We start from the raw sequence: 13170 nt of genomic DNA, 5'->3' as shown, positions 1-13170 counted from the left end.
AAGGGAACTGATAATGTCCATGAAATAACTCTCAGGAAGCTAAATAACTAATTAAAACATAAATGAGCCGACTTCGAAACTGCTTCTTTGTGATGGGACAATCCTGAAGATTTGAGGATTTTGCTTCAAGGTATCTGATGTGCCAGAAATAGTGAAAAAAATGTAGACTTTAAACATTTCCCTCCTGGAGGACAAGAAACTACAAAGCATAGAAAACAAAAAAAATCTTCACATGTGACTACATCTTATCAGTTTCCTCTACGCTTTGGTGTGAAGTTCGAGACCCTAATGGAACTGCTCAATCAACATCTGATGGAACTTTGCAATTCCTTCTCCGCTACATCTGCTAGACTTGCCTCTCAAGCTCTTTGAACTTAAGTAAAGTTTGTAAGTTTGTTGGCCCAAACTTTCAGAAAATTGATCTATCAACTTCTACCAGGTCACGGTCACTCGTTGCCACCACAGAAGTCCTTGGTTTTATTAACAACATAGAAGGCACTTTGATACCCTTTTATCTTTCTTATTGTTTGCTGCAGTAAAATAGGAGTGGTGAAAATCTTCTGTCTGTAGTACATTTCTTCCAAAGTAGGTGTCCGTTTCCCTTGTACCCTGGAAGCAACCTCCTAGCAGAAGGGTTGAGTTCCTGGAATAATTCTCATTACCCCACCACTAATTCCCCCATGAACTCCTTGGCCCGCCCCAATAATTTACCACAGGTACACCTAAATGTGACTGTTGACTCGCGGTATGACTGATTGATTTATTATTCTAAATATGGGTGTGTTTAGCAAACCATGGACACCATGGTAACTGTGGATCTTTTTCTATTGGGCACTTCTTTTTCTTTAGGTTTTCTTTCACAAGATTTACAACGGTTAGATCTTCCGCTTAGTTTTCCCACCAAAGTCGAATTGGTAAACCAGAGCTATAGAGATGTGTGTCAAATGGCCTGCAAGCTGTGTTGCCAGTACACCACTCTCTGTAAAGCACTTGAAAAAACACTATTTATTATGAAAGGTCTGAATCAAACCATGAACCCAAGCTTCTTTTTTATGTACGGTATCTAAACCAGATTCAATCTGCTGGCCAGATTGAGTTTAAACAAACTAGTAGAGGCCGTGTGTTGGATGAGTAAAGGTGTTCATACTGTATGTTGGAACAGAACACGTTAATCATCTCATATGTATGGGGTATATCTTTAAACCTCCATATAAACATGTACCATCCCACTTAAGGCTTGCACGGTACAGGGGACCTTCTTATTTTGTAGTTAATTGATATTTTGTATTTCGGTTCTATGTTTTTCCTCATTCACATAGTTCACTGACCTATAATAGTAGTTACCTCCTTTGTTCATATAAATCCTTAAATAAAGAAATGAAGATTCCAAGAAATAATGGGAAGGTGTCACTGCTATTAATCAGTTGGTAACCGAATACAGTGATGGACAAACGTGTATCAACTTTCAGTTGTGTAGGAGGTCAGTCGTTAGTTTTACACACTGTACCTGCCAGGGTGAAGATGCAAGTGTATGGAACAGGCTCCTTTCCATCCCACTCCTCTTGTCGGAGAAGGGGCAGGACCTCTAACTTATGGTCGAGTGATCCTGTATCTGCAGAAGGAGTGGCCAAAGTGTTTGAGTCTGCCAAAAGGTACCTGATCACGACCAGAAATCTTTCTAAGGCCGAAACGTAACACCAAATCGGTCCCGTTCCAGGCACTGAAATTAATATCGAAAATAATTAATATGCTTTCCTAGAAGACTGCAGGCATGTTTTGATCTGAAGAGAAACGAATGAATGAAGGGATTGTATCCCTGGGCTCGTCTTTCGACCAAGTACCTGGATACCGCTGACCACGTGCTGCATCGATGGGATTTTTGTTATCTTTAGACATAAATCCTTCACTCGGCCATCTTTACTGCACGGGGGAGCAAAGTAATTAATGGGGACAGAGGAACTGCTGCAAAAAGGGAACTGATCTTGTCAATGAAATACCTCGCAGGAATTTAAATGACAAATTAAACATAAATGAGCCTTCTTCGAAGCTGCTGATTTGTAGTGATGTGGGATTTTTGTGGTGGTAATAATTCTCCTGGTAATATTAATAAGAAGTGTGGCTTCTAGAGCGCATGGCTACATTGGGCGAGGCGTCCCGGCGCTGGTAGCGGTAAGGAGGGGGTTGTTATTTAAATTCATGATGAGGTCATTACCAAATGCTCAGTCCCACACCACTGCAAATTCTGCACTTTGGAATAAGGCATAATGCTGTAATATTGGTACATCGCTTTATATAGCATGTGTTGGCTAATTACATGGCCACTTAATGGGTTTTCCCCATTTAAGTTAACAAAACTTAGAATGATGCAGTTTTTCCCCTGCAATAATTCTTCCAAGTTGAAATGCTGAAAACCATGTGGGAGAAAAGCCTACGAGCGTGGCAATTACAAAAAATGTTGGAAACCTAATTCAAGGCCAACTTCCAATTGTGCCCCTATCGGGATGTAAACAACACTCCGTATGAGGGTTTAAGTGGGCATGAAAAAAGATAAAAAATGTAATTCCTAGATTTTCTACTTGGATGTGGGGGGGGGGGGGGGGGGTAGATCCCCAAACTATTTCAGGGCTGGATTTAGAATAATAAATTAGCACTCCCCGGACCACTTCGAGTCCTTTCCCAAAATATTTTAGGATGTTTAGAAGAAGGGTGGTGCGGCCAGAGCCACTGCACCGGGGACTGACTTTAGGTGGGGGCGCTTTCTTTGCAAGTACATTGTGGTTTTAAAAGCGCCAGCTGCCCGTTCTTAGCCTGCAGAAAATTTCAGGCAACAATAAAAATGTCAAAACTCCAGTTATTTATGTTCTTCTGAAGAGACATTGGAGTTGTCTAATGGAAGTTTTGACTCATCTTAAGGGATATTTTGCCTGCTGGAAAGAATGTGTACTATGGAGATCACACAGTGCATAGATTGTAAATATGTCAATGGGCTACTGCTTTTGTCAGAGATCCTTTTGGTACTTGCAGTTTATAAGTTAAAATCCTCATATAGAACAGAGAGCTAGAACTGCCATCAAAGAGCTGCATGCTAACTGCATGGTATAGATTAGAGAGTTATACATTTTCCCATAGTCTTTAATAATGAGAATTTATTTCTACCCAAATGAACCCTTTTTGCAAAAATAGGATAATAAAAGAGAACACACAACCCTGTTACAGTGTATATTCTGAGTTTGTGCTTCGCCAAACGAAGCCTCTTAAACTATACTGCCTACCAGTATGATTAACATGACTCCTACACCTGTAGCCCTCTCTCATGTAACACATCCTATACACTGACAGTCTCTGATTGATTGTCTCGGTTCAATATGTGTGATGTAAAGTGTTCAGACGCCCTACACTGGTATGAGTGGTGCTATAACACTAATTAAATGCATCTGAGAAAGTGGTTATGGAGGCTTGAGGGGTACTGTTAAAGGGTAGTAATGAGGGAATCCGTAGCGGAGGTGGTCCTGATGGGGGCACCAACAGCGCTAAAGCAGGCCCTGCTTAGAAGAGTGAAATAGCCTTCCCAGCAGCCACAAAAGTCTGTGCCTCCTTGCGGGAGTCTCTGAAAGCAAGGTACTGTGAGAATGCACATGTTTACTGTAACTATGAATGAAGATCTGTGCTCTGCCTTACTATTGGGGCCTTGGATATAAAAAGCGTATAACCACATTGTGTGTAACGTTTTGCGACACAAGTATTTCTGTAGGTTAAAGCAAACCGTATCTTAAAGCATACAGTTGTAATCTCGAAACATTTCTGGACTGGCTTATAATGAAAACGTCAATGCAATTTTGCAACCTAAGCGCACTAGATGCAACCGTGGTGAGGTGATCAATTGATACAATGACTGGCTGGCAATTAATTTTACCCAGACCTATTTACCTGAAGTGCATAATCCAAACCTAGCTACAGAGCATCCGTGCAGTGTGTTGGGTAGCAATGGGTAGAAGTGCGATACAACGCCTCGAGGGTTTTTACAGTGGGGAGTGTAAGGCGACTGATGGGGAGTGTAGTGTGGTCCATTGTTGTGTAGACCAGCACACACGTGAAGAATACCAGTCCACTCCACTTCTGCCCAGTTGCAGGTAAAAAATGCAAAAACAACAGTTGATGGACAGAATGCAGAACGCAGAACAATGTCATGCAGTCACCCCAGTACAGAGATCTGGGCCTAAATCCATCGTTTTTTTGCTCACCATGCCATTCCAGTTTGAACCCAGCCATATGCAAATCAGTCTTGACCCTGTGCCTCATGGGAACAGTCCAGCCCGAACTGCCAAGCCAGGTCCTCCCTGGACTGGAACCAAGCATCCTAGGATCGGTTTCGGGATTCCACCCCTCTTCAGCCAGGATAGCTTGATTCCAGGGCATGGAGAGCACAGGACTCACGTCTGAGCATACCCGTCCCACTCGGGTGACAAATGCAAAAACAACGGTTGATGGAAAGCATTCAGAACAATGTCATACATTCACCCCAGTACAGAGATCTGGGCCTAAATCCATCATTTTGCTCAAACGCTCTGTCCATCATCCCCTTTGGTATCGCTTTGTTCGCCCTAAGTTGGCAGGGTATGCCCAGACGTGGGTCCCTTGCTCACTTTGCCACTGGATTCAAGATAGCCTGGCTGATTAGGGTTATGAACCCGAAACCGGTCCCAGGATGCTTGTTTCCGGTCCAGGGAAGACGTGGCTTGGCAGTTCGGGCTGGACTGTTCCCATGAGGCACAGGGTCAGACTGATTTGCATATGGCCATGTCTGAACTGGGGTGGTGGAGTGAGCTAAAGAACGATGGATTAAACCCAGATCAGTTGATTGGGGTTGAGTGTTTGATTTGCTCAAATGCTCCGTCCATCACCACCCCCTTTGGTATCGCTCAGTTGCAGGTGAAGGCACTCCGCATCCTAAACTACTCCTGCATCACCTTTATCAAAAACAGGGAAAGGCCATCCTCAACCTCGCAAATTGACTGGGGGGGGGGGGGGGAGGCGGTAGCACAACACATTAAGGAGAGGATTTCTCTGCGTACTAGTTTTGTTGGTTAAGTTTCCCACCAATGCCACAAAAGCTGGCCGGTGCAATTGTCTCCTGGGTTTGTGGGGTCTGCAAACGCTAAAACAAACCTTTGTCGAGGACCTAAAGTGCAGGAGTATTCAGACAAATTGGCCTCCCCTGAGAGTTTTCTGGACTTCAGTCTCCTTTTGGTCTTTTTGGCGTGCAGATATATTTGTATGCGTCTAGTTAACAAACGTGGTATTTTTGAAAATGTTCTTGTGAATGGAGAAGTTTTGATGTTTCTAAACACCCGGGAGGCCTACCTTGAGTACTATTTCAGGGTCTGTGGCACCATCCGTCTGGGCCACTGTGTTGCTGCAGGATGTCGAACTGAAGGGCCGAAACCAAGTGTGCTGTGAGCTGTTCCTTATTCTGCCCTCTTGTGGTTAACTCCATGCTTTGGGAGATTAAGGGGGGAGTGGGGGGCAAGCCGACACCAGACCATTTTATTGTGTGTGAAAAAGGCCGCTTTATTGAAACGGGTGCATATCACAATAAACTCCTTGGCCAATGCCTTACAAAACTAACACCTCGCTATACAATAACCTCCTGACCCCTTGAGTCTTCCCCCCCCCCCCCCCACCCCTACGATCCCACATCCTTTCCCCCATCCCCCAAAATACAACATAACATTCCATAACCAACATATAACCCAATCCTACACCATGTAGCCTTTTCTAACTCCCAAACTCCCCTGACCGTAACCCCTACCTGCCTTCTGTGCAACTGTAACTATCCAACCTTTAATCTAAACTTATCCAACCTGGATACCCTTTACCTGTCCCTGTACCCAAATTACCAAACCTATAACAACAAACTCTAGCCAATCCCGGCCAACTGTCAAACCACCCCGGAAAAAGGGGGGAAAGTGTCGGCGATTACGCCTCTTCCTCCCCTTTTTTCTGCCCCCCCCCCCCGAACGCCGCGATCCCGCGTGATTTAACGCCTAGCAACTCCCAACAATCGTGCCAAAACCTCCCTCAACTCCAAAAGGTAAAGGTCCATTCCCATCCGGGACAAATGGACCCCATCATCCCTGAACATTTCCCGTGCGTCATAGCGGATGTCCCGATGCACCACGCGTCCAATCCCGACATGCCTGCAAAACCTCACCATCTCCGTATTAAGCTTTCGCCGTGCCTTATCCACCGCCCCGGGGTTAACCGCCCCTCTCCAACTCCTCCTGGGGACAAACTCCGTCCACACAATGGAACAACCCGCCCAACGCTCCTTAATCAGCACCAAGTCCTTCTTCATTGCCCGCATCAGAGCCAAACCCGTCTCCCTGACCATGTCGTTCTCCCCCAAATGGAGCACCAACACATCTGGGCATCGACCCGCTCTCATAATTCCGTTCAACACCGGCACCAATTCTTTCCATCGCATACCACCCCTGCCCCGCCATCCCACTGAAAACAATTCATTATTGAAACCCAAACGCTCCCCAAAATAGCTCTCCTGCGACTGAATTTGCGCCCTCCTCACGAACGAGTGCCCCACAATCCAAATGGACATTTCTCTGGTGAGGGGTCCCATCACTGAACCTGAAAAGAAAACAAGAAAGAGAACCAAGCCACTTCCAACTAAAACCCAACTCTTTTTTTTTTTTTTTTTTTTTTTTTTACAACAAACCGCCCCCATTTCGCTGCGCACATAACGACGGTAGCAATTTGACGACCACCTACCCAACTTCATGATGTCCCCGGTGTCCCAACCCCTCGCATGCGCTTCCGACGCTGCCCCAATGCGAAAGGAATGCGTACCAAATCCCTTATCTTCCATCCCCAATCTCCTGAGCGCTTTCCGCAGCACCGCCAGCAGTTGTGAAGCTTTAATGCCCCGTCCCCGCTGATGGGGAAAAAACCAGTTCCCCCAGCCCTTCTGAACACTCTTTCCACCTTTGCCCCCAACGAAACGGACAAACCGTCGGAGAGCGCCCTTCCTTCAGAGCCACTCACTTCCCCCTACGTTTTTGCCTTCCGAAGCCAAACACTCACTACCTTCTCTCCAAAGGAGACCTCCTCCCAGGTCAAACCCTGCTCCCCTTTCGATCCCAACAATTCCGACACCCGAAAGGCCCCAAAAAACATCCAAGACATGAGAGTTGCGAACAGCGCGGCCTCCCCTTCATCCCAGCACACCTCGGGCAGGACCCCCAGTACCATGTCTAACAGCTCCCAAGACAGTGGCTTCCTCACCCGGGCCCATCTACCGCATTCCCTCACCCAGCCTTCCAAAATCCGGGCCCCCAGTTCACCCGCGGAAGGCGCATAGCCCCACAACAACTTCCCGACGAATGCGACCCCTGCCAATTTGCCCACTATCGTCACTTTCGTCAGCCCTTTCTCTACCAGGTCCAGTATGAACTGCACGACATCCTCCCGCCTCGCCGCCCCAGCAGCTCGCCACTTCGCCCCAGAACAGATAAACTCTTCCCACGCCGCCCGGTATGCCAGCCTTGTAGATTGCGCTAAAGAGCCTAGAACCAATTGTAACATCCGGTATTGCCTACTTCCCATAGTTGGTTCGGCATCCTGGTCGGGTCCGCGTCCTTGGCGAGCCCACGGAATCTCCCCCACTGTGAACGAGACAAGGCATCCGCAATGTCATTGTCCATCCCAGGTACATACACCGCGCGAAACGCAATATCATGTCGCAAGCACCCCAGCACAAAGACTCTCAACAGCTTGAGCACCTGCGCATCCCGTGCCGACTGCCTGTTCACCACCTGCACCACCGCCATATTGTCGATCCTGAAAGTGACCTTCTTGTGGGCCAATAAAACCCCCCACAGTGTGACCGCCACCACTAAGGGGAAGAATTCCAAGAACGCAATGCTCCTGCCTCCCTCCAACCATTCCTCGGGCCAGGGCTCTGCACACCACCTCCCCTGCCAGTACAGACCAAACCCCTTGCTCCCCGCTGCATCCGAGAAGATCTGCACGTCCCACACCATGTCCACCTCTCTCATCAAAGGCACCCCATTAAACTGGTGCTAGAAAAACTGCCACATCCTTAAGTCCTCCCTCACTCCGGCTGACAGTCGCACATGATGATGCGGGGGTCCCTGTCCCTCCAACGCTCTCCCCAGTCGCCTACAGAAAGTCCGCCCTACTCTGACCACTCTACAGGCAAAATTAAGATGTCCCAGCAACACCTGTATGTCTCTGACAGTCACCTTCTGTCTTGCCAACACCCCGGTCAGCAGTTCCAACATGTTTTGCTTTTTGTCCGCCGGGAGGCGCGCCTCCATCAGGACGGAGTCCAGTTCAATACCTAGGAAAGCCAGTGCCGTACTGGGACCCTGTGTTTTTTCCGGGGCCAGTGGCACGCCTATGTCCCCCATGATCTCATGGAAACTGTCCAGAGCCTTCTGGCAGTCCACGGAGTCTGAGGTGCCGACAAAAAAGAAGTCGTCCAAGTAATGTGTCACCCCGTGGTGACCCGTCCGTTCCGTAAACAACCATTGTAGGAACGTGCTGAAGGATTCAAAAAGTGCGCAAGACATGGAGCAGCCCATCGGCAATGCTTTGTCCACATACCAGTGACCGCCGAATTGTATACCCAACAGATCCCAGTCATCTGGATGAACTGGCAGCAACCGGAAAGCCGACTTTATGTCGCACTTTGCCATCTGCGCTGTTGCGCCCGCAGTCACCACCAGTGACATTGCCACGTCAACAGATTAGTATGACACAGTGGCCGCCCCTTCCGCAATGAAGTCATTGACCGACCCACCTTCTGGCCATGACAAATGTTGTATAAGGCGAAACTGGCCCACCTCCTTTTTGGGTACCACTCCAATGGGTGACACGATCAAATTGGGCAACGGCCAATCCTGAAAGGGGCCCGCCATGCGGCCCTCCTGTACCTCCTTGTCCAGTTTCGCCTGCACCACCTGCGGGTGCTCCCGCGCCGATCTCAAGTTGTCCGCCCATCTCCGGACCCTCGGACCCCAATCTGAACCCCTCCCGAAACCCCACTCTCAGCTGCTCCGCCGCCTCTCTGTCTGGATAATCCCCAAGAGCCTCCTCCAACATCCCCACCCTAACCGGCGTATGAGCCCTTTGGCCCAGGCCCCTTAGCCCCCCTCCCCCCCCCCCCCCCCCCCCCGCTTGCTGTGACTGCTGCTGGGTTCCGGCCCTAGGGGCTCCTGACTGCTGCGCGCCTGACCCTGAGCGCCCCAGCATTTAACCAACGCATGCCGCTTGCCGCATCCTGAGCATTCGTGCCTGAACTTGCAGTACTCCTGTGTGCAGAGTCCCTTGTTATAATCCCAGCAGGCACCCTTCTCCCCTGTCGACCCCTTGCTGTCCCCACCCAGCCCCCCTCGGGTGGGACCCCCTCGAAAGGGCTGGTATACGAGCGGTAGCCCGCTGGCCGTAAAAATAGTCTTCCCTGACCCAGCCAGCCCCATGGTATGCTGCCACAAGTCCGTATCCAACTCACCCCACTTTGCCTCTGCATCCCATGCCATGCGCGCCCGGAATTCCTCATCATACTGAGCCCAGGCATAGCCGCCCCCGGTGATCTGCGCCTTTCGGATGACATCCATGTATTTAAACATGGCCACTGACCTCTCTGGGAACTTTTCACAGTATACGCTGGCATATATGAGAAACGCCGCTGTCCAGTTCTCTATCGTCAAGGGCACTTTAGGCCTCTTGGCCAGCTCGAACTCCTCCTCCTTAGAGCCCTCCTTTGCCCTGACCTCTCTATGCAGGAGTTTGAGCATCTCAACGTATTCCCCTGTCCAAATTCTCTCCTTCGTTGTCAACATCAAGTGTGCCCCCAAGGGCTTGGTCACCCCCATATATGGAAACCGTTTAATCTTCAATTCCTTACTCTCCAACTTGGTGTCCTCTGCCTTCGCCCCACTTGTCCCTGTGTCGTCCGTCCTCCCCGTCTTGGTCGCCCCTGCGTCCTGGCCTATTCCCTCCGTGCCCACTGCCACATCCACCACGTACGCACCCCTGCGCTGCCTACCCCCGTCCCCCCCCACCTCCCCAGCCCCCCCACTCCTCTTGACACCATCCTTGCGCGCCCGAGCAAATGTTTATTACCTGGTGCCAAGTCCTCCGTCCGCCGCTCTTCCCGGCTTCCAGTCCTGGGGGCCGAGATGCTTTCCCACCGCGATGTCCGACCCGTGGGCCGCGCCTGGCGTCGTGACACCTGTAAGAAACTATCCACAACATTACTCGGCCCCCCGTCCCTACCGTCCCCCCGTCCCTACCGTCCCCCACCTCACGCAGCTCCCCTTCCTCCATGCTCTCCTCATCATAATCTAATTCCTCCTGTCCTGCACCCCCAGCGCTCCCCGCTGGACATGCCACCTGCTGCTTAGGAAAACAAAAAACATCCCTGGCGGTGCTCCTTCGTCGCTGCCCCCCGGGGCGCTGTAACCCCGTGGGTGTTGGGGCTGGCGAGCCCGTCTCGGGCCTACTTGTGCCAGCCGCGCCGGGATCCCTCGCCGGTACTGGGTACGCCGCCCCAGGCTCCACCCTCCCTTCTCCTTGGCGTCGCCGGGCCGCTCCCAGCCTTGCCAAGTCCGGCACCCCGCGATGTTCCCGCTGTTGCTCCGCTACCTGCAAAGAAAAGGCATGGTCTGGTATGCTGGGCCTACCACCTATCTTCCTGCCATCCCATCCCCGCTTACCTGCCCCCAACGTCCCCGTGACCCACGCCTGCCCCACCGCGCTCAACTCCACCACGTCCTCTTCTCCCCCCTCTCCGTCGTCACAGTCACTCCACTCCCATCCCTTGCCCCCCCCACCCCGTGGCCGCTCGCCCCCACCCCTACTGCTCCCCCCCTCCCAACCCCCCTCACCGTTACTCTCCGTCCTCCCCGACCGGACGCCCCCGTCTCCAACCCCTGACGCCCCCTCCAACCCCTCTGCCCAGGACTCAAATATGTCCAGGCCGTCCCAGTCCCTCTCACTACCCTCCGATTCAAACAGCACTGGGGATTCCCCCCCGGCTGCTCTCCCTCCAATAGCCTCCGTCTGGCCCCTCCCGCCGCCGCTAGGTGTCGCCACGCTCCTGTCCCCTGCTTCCTGCCGCCCACACTACGCCCCCCCACCCCTCCCCCACTCTTCCCCGGTCGCTTCCTGCCCCTGTGTAGTCCTCCCCCCCCCCCCCCCCCCGCTGTGCCCCGGGCCCCTCCCCCTCGCGCAGCCCCCTTCTGCCTGTTGCCCCGACCTAGCCTCTCCCTGCAGGCCTCGCTCCAGCCCGCCCTCCCCTGTTCCCCGCCGTCCCTGTCCCCCTACCCCCTCCCCGCCGACCCCCAACCGCGAGGCGGCGCGGCGCTGCTCTGCGCCGCCCCCTGACATTCCCGTCGGCAATATTCCCCATGTGGGCATTTCACTCAGCCCTTCCTCTGCCTCCAGCTGATCCGCCCGCCCCCGCGCTCTCCTCTCATCGCTATTTGAGGTCTCCCGGCCCACCCAGGAGCGTCCCCGCGCCCCCGCCGTTGCCCTGACAGTGGCCGCTCCCCTGCCTGAGGAGCGGCCCGCGTACGATTTCGGCCTCCCGAAGGAGGCACCCGATGCCTTTCCCTGTCGCGCCGCTCGTCCCCGCCCACTCCCGCCCTCATTCCCCACCGCGCACTCCTCCGCCCCCACCTCCGCCGCAGGGGCAGCGCTCCTGGTATACGCGCTGCCCCTTGCATTCACCGCTCCGCCCAACGGACTCCCGGGGGGCGAACACGCCGCGACTGCGGCCACCACCCCCGCGGACTCTCGCCTCGCCGGGCGCCGTGTCCAATTCGCGTCCTGCACGAGGAGGTCCAACCTTCCCGCCTCACTCAGCAAGCGGATGGCCTCCAGAACACGAAAATCACCAGCCGCCATGACCACGGTATGAATTCTACTCGAGGCCTACCACTACTACTACAACAAATTAACTCGCACACACCCAGCCACCAGGTCACCAAGTCTAAAATGGTGACTGGGCTGGCGCGCAATTTCTCTATATACCCCTTGGGCTTATTTGGCTGTATTTGGGCTACATTTGGGCTATCCCCAAATGTAGCCCAATTTCCTCAAAATGGCCGTTCGGCCACTCCCCCCCCCCACCCCTCCCCCCTCCCAATCTGCCCGGGAGGCAGACCTCGCGGTGCTCGGCTGCCCCCCAGGCTCCCATTGTGAAAGTGGCACTTGTGTTTACTGTGTGTTTTTATACTTGATGAAGCACTGTATGTTGGTGAGGAATGGATCTCCTAAGGGTTCTGTTGATTCTTTAGGGCAGATTTACAAGCCCCTTGTGTCACTTTAAACATGGGAAAAGTGACGCAAAAGTGGCGCAAGGGGATTGTAAATCTGCCCCTTAGTGTGTACATGTACAGCGATATTTTTCTGGCAGCCATGTGAGCGGTTTAAAGGCATTGAATATTGCATTACTCTAAAACAGGGATTGCCTGTGTCGCTGTAGGGTGTGATCTTTAAGCTATAGGTGCACAGTTATGACACAAGTCTAGCCGACGTCATTGCTCCATTGATGCTCTTTCCCAAAACATAATGTAGCCTTTTTTTGGAACTAATCCTTGAAACTGCTCAATTTGGAGTAAGATTTTTTTCCACGTCATTGTTATATTTTCGTTCTCCGTGTCACTCTCTGCCCTCCCCCTGCCCAGAAAATAGGAGGTCATTTGCTTTTTCAGTTGCCTCATCTATCCGGGCTAGAAGGTCTGATACCGGCTTTTCCACCACCTGATCATTTTGAAATGTTCTGCCTAATCTGTAATGTATCTTTAAGACCTGTTCAAAATATATATTTACCTTTGTGCATTATCTGCTTATCTCGCAAACGTCTCAACTCGCTTTACTTGTAGTGTAAGCTAAGGAGGCCTGCTTCTTCTTTTTCTTCTAAATTTTTTTTTTTTTTTTTTTTTTTTTTTTGTACGTTGATTGCCTCAAGGTGCAGCCAACATCCTTTCAAAAAATAACTTCTCTCTGCCGGTTTTGCGAACTCTTTAAGACTTGGGCTTTTGTTTTCTAAAGCCGTGGATTTCTGGAAAGCGGATTGTTCCATCCTTCCCATGCTCTGTTTTCCCCCTCTCGGTCTCTCATTGCATA

At 51.4% G+C, this 13170-nt stretch overlaps 1 protein-coding gene across 8 annotated transcripts in view; it reads left to right on the top strand.

The window, feature by feature from the left end:
- The window catches only part of WNK2 (WNK lysine deficient protein kinase 2), a 647264-nt gene that overhangs the window by 81420 nt on the left and 552674 nt on the right, over window positions 1–13170 (top strand). The window lies entirely within an intron of this gene.

This window comes from Triturus cristatus, chromosome 9, assembly GCF_964204655.1.
Source record: "Triturus cristatus chromosome 9, aTriCri1.1, whole genome shotgun sequence".
Lineage (NCBI taxonomy): Eukaryota > Metazoa > Chordata > Amphibia > Caudata > Salamandridae > Triturus > Triturus cristatus.
Note: the sequence above shows the minus strand (reverse complement) of the source record. Positions and strands in the feature narration are given on the sequence as shown.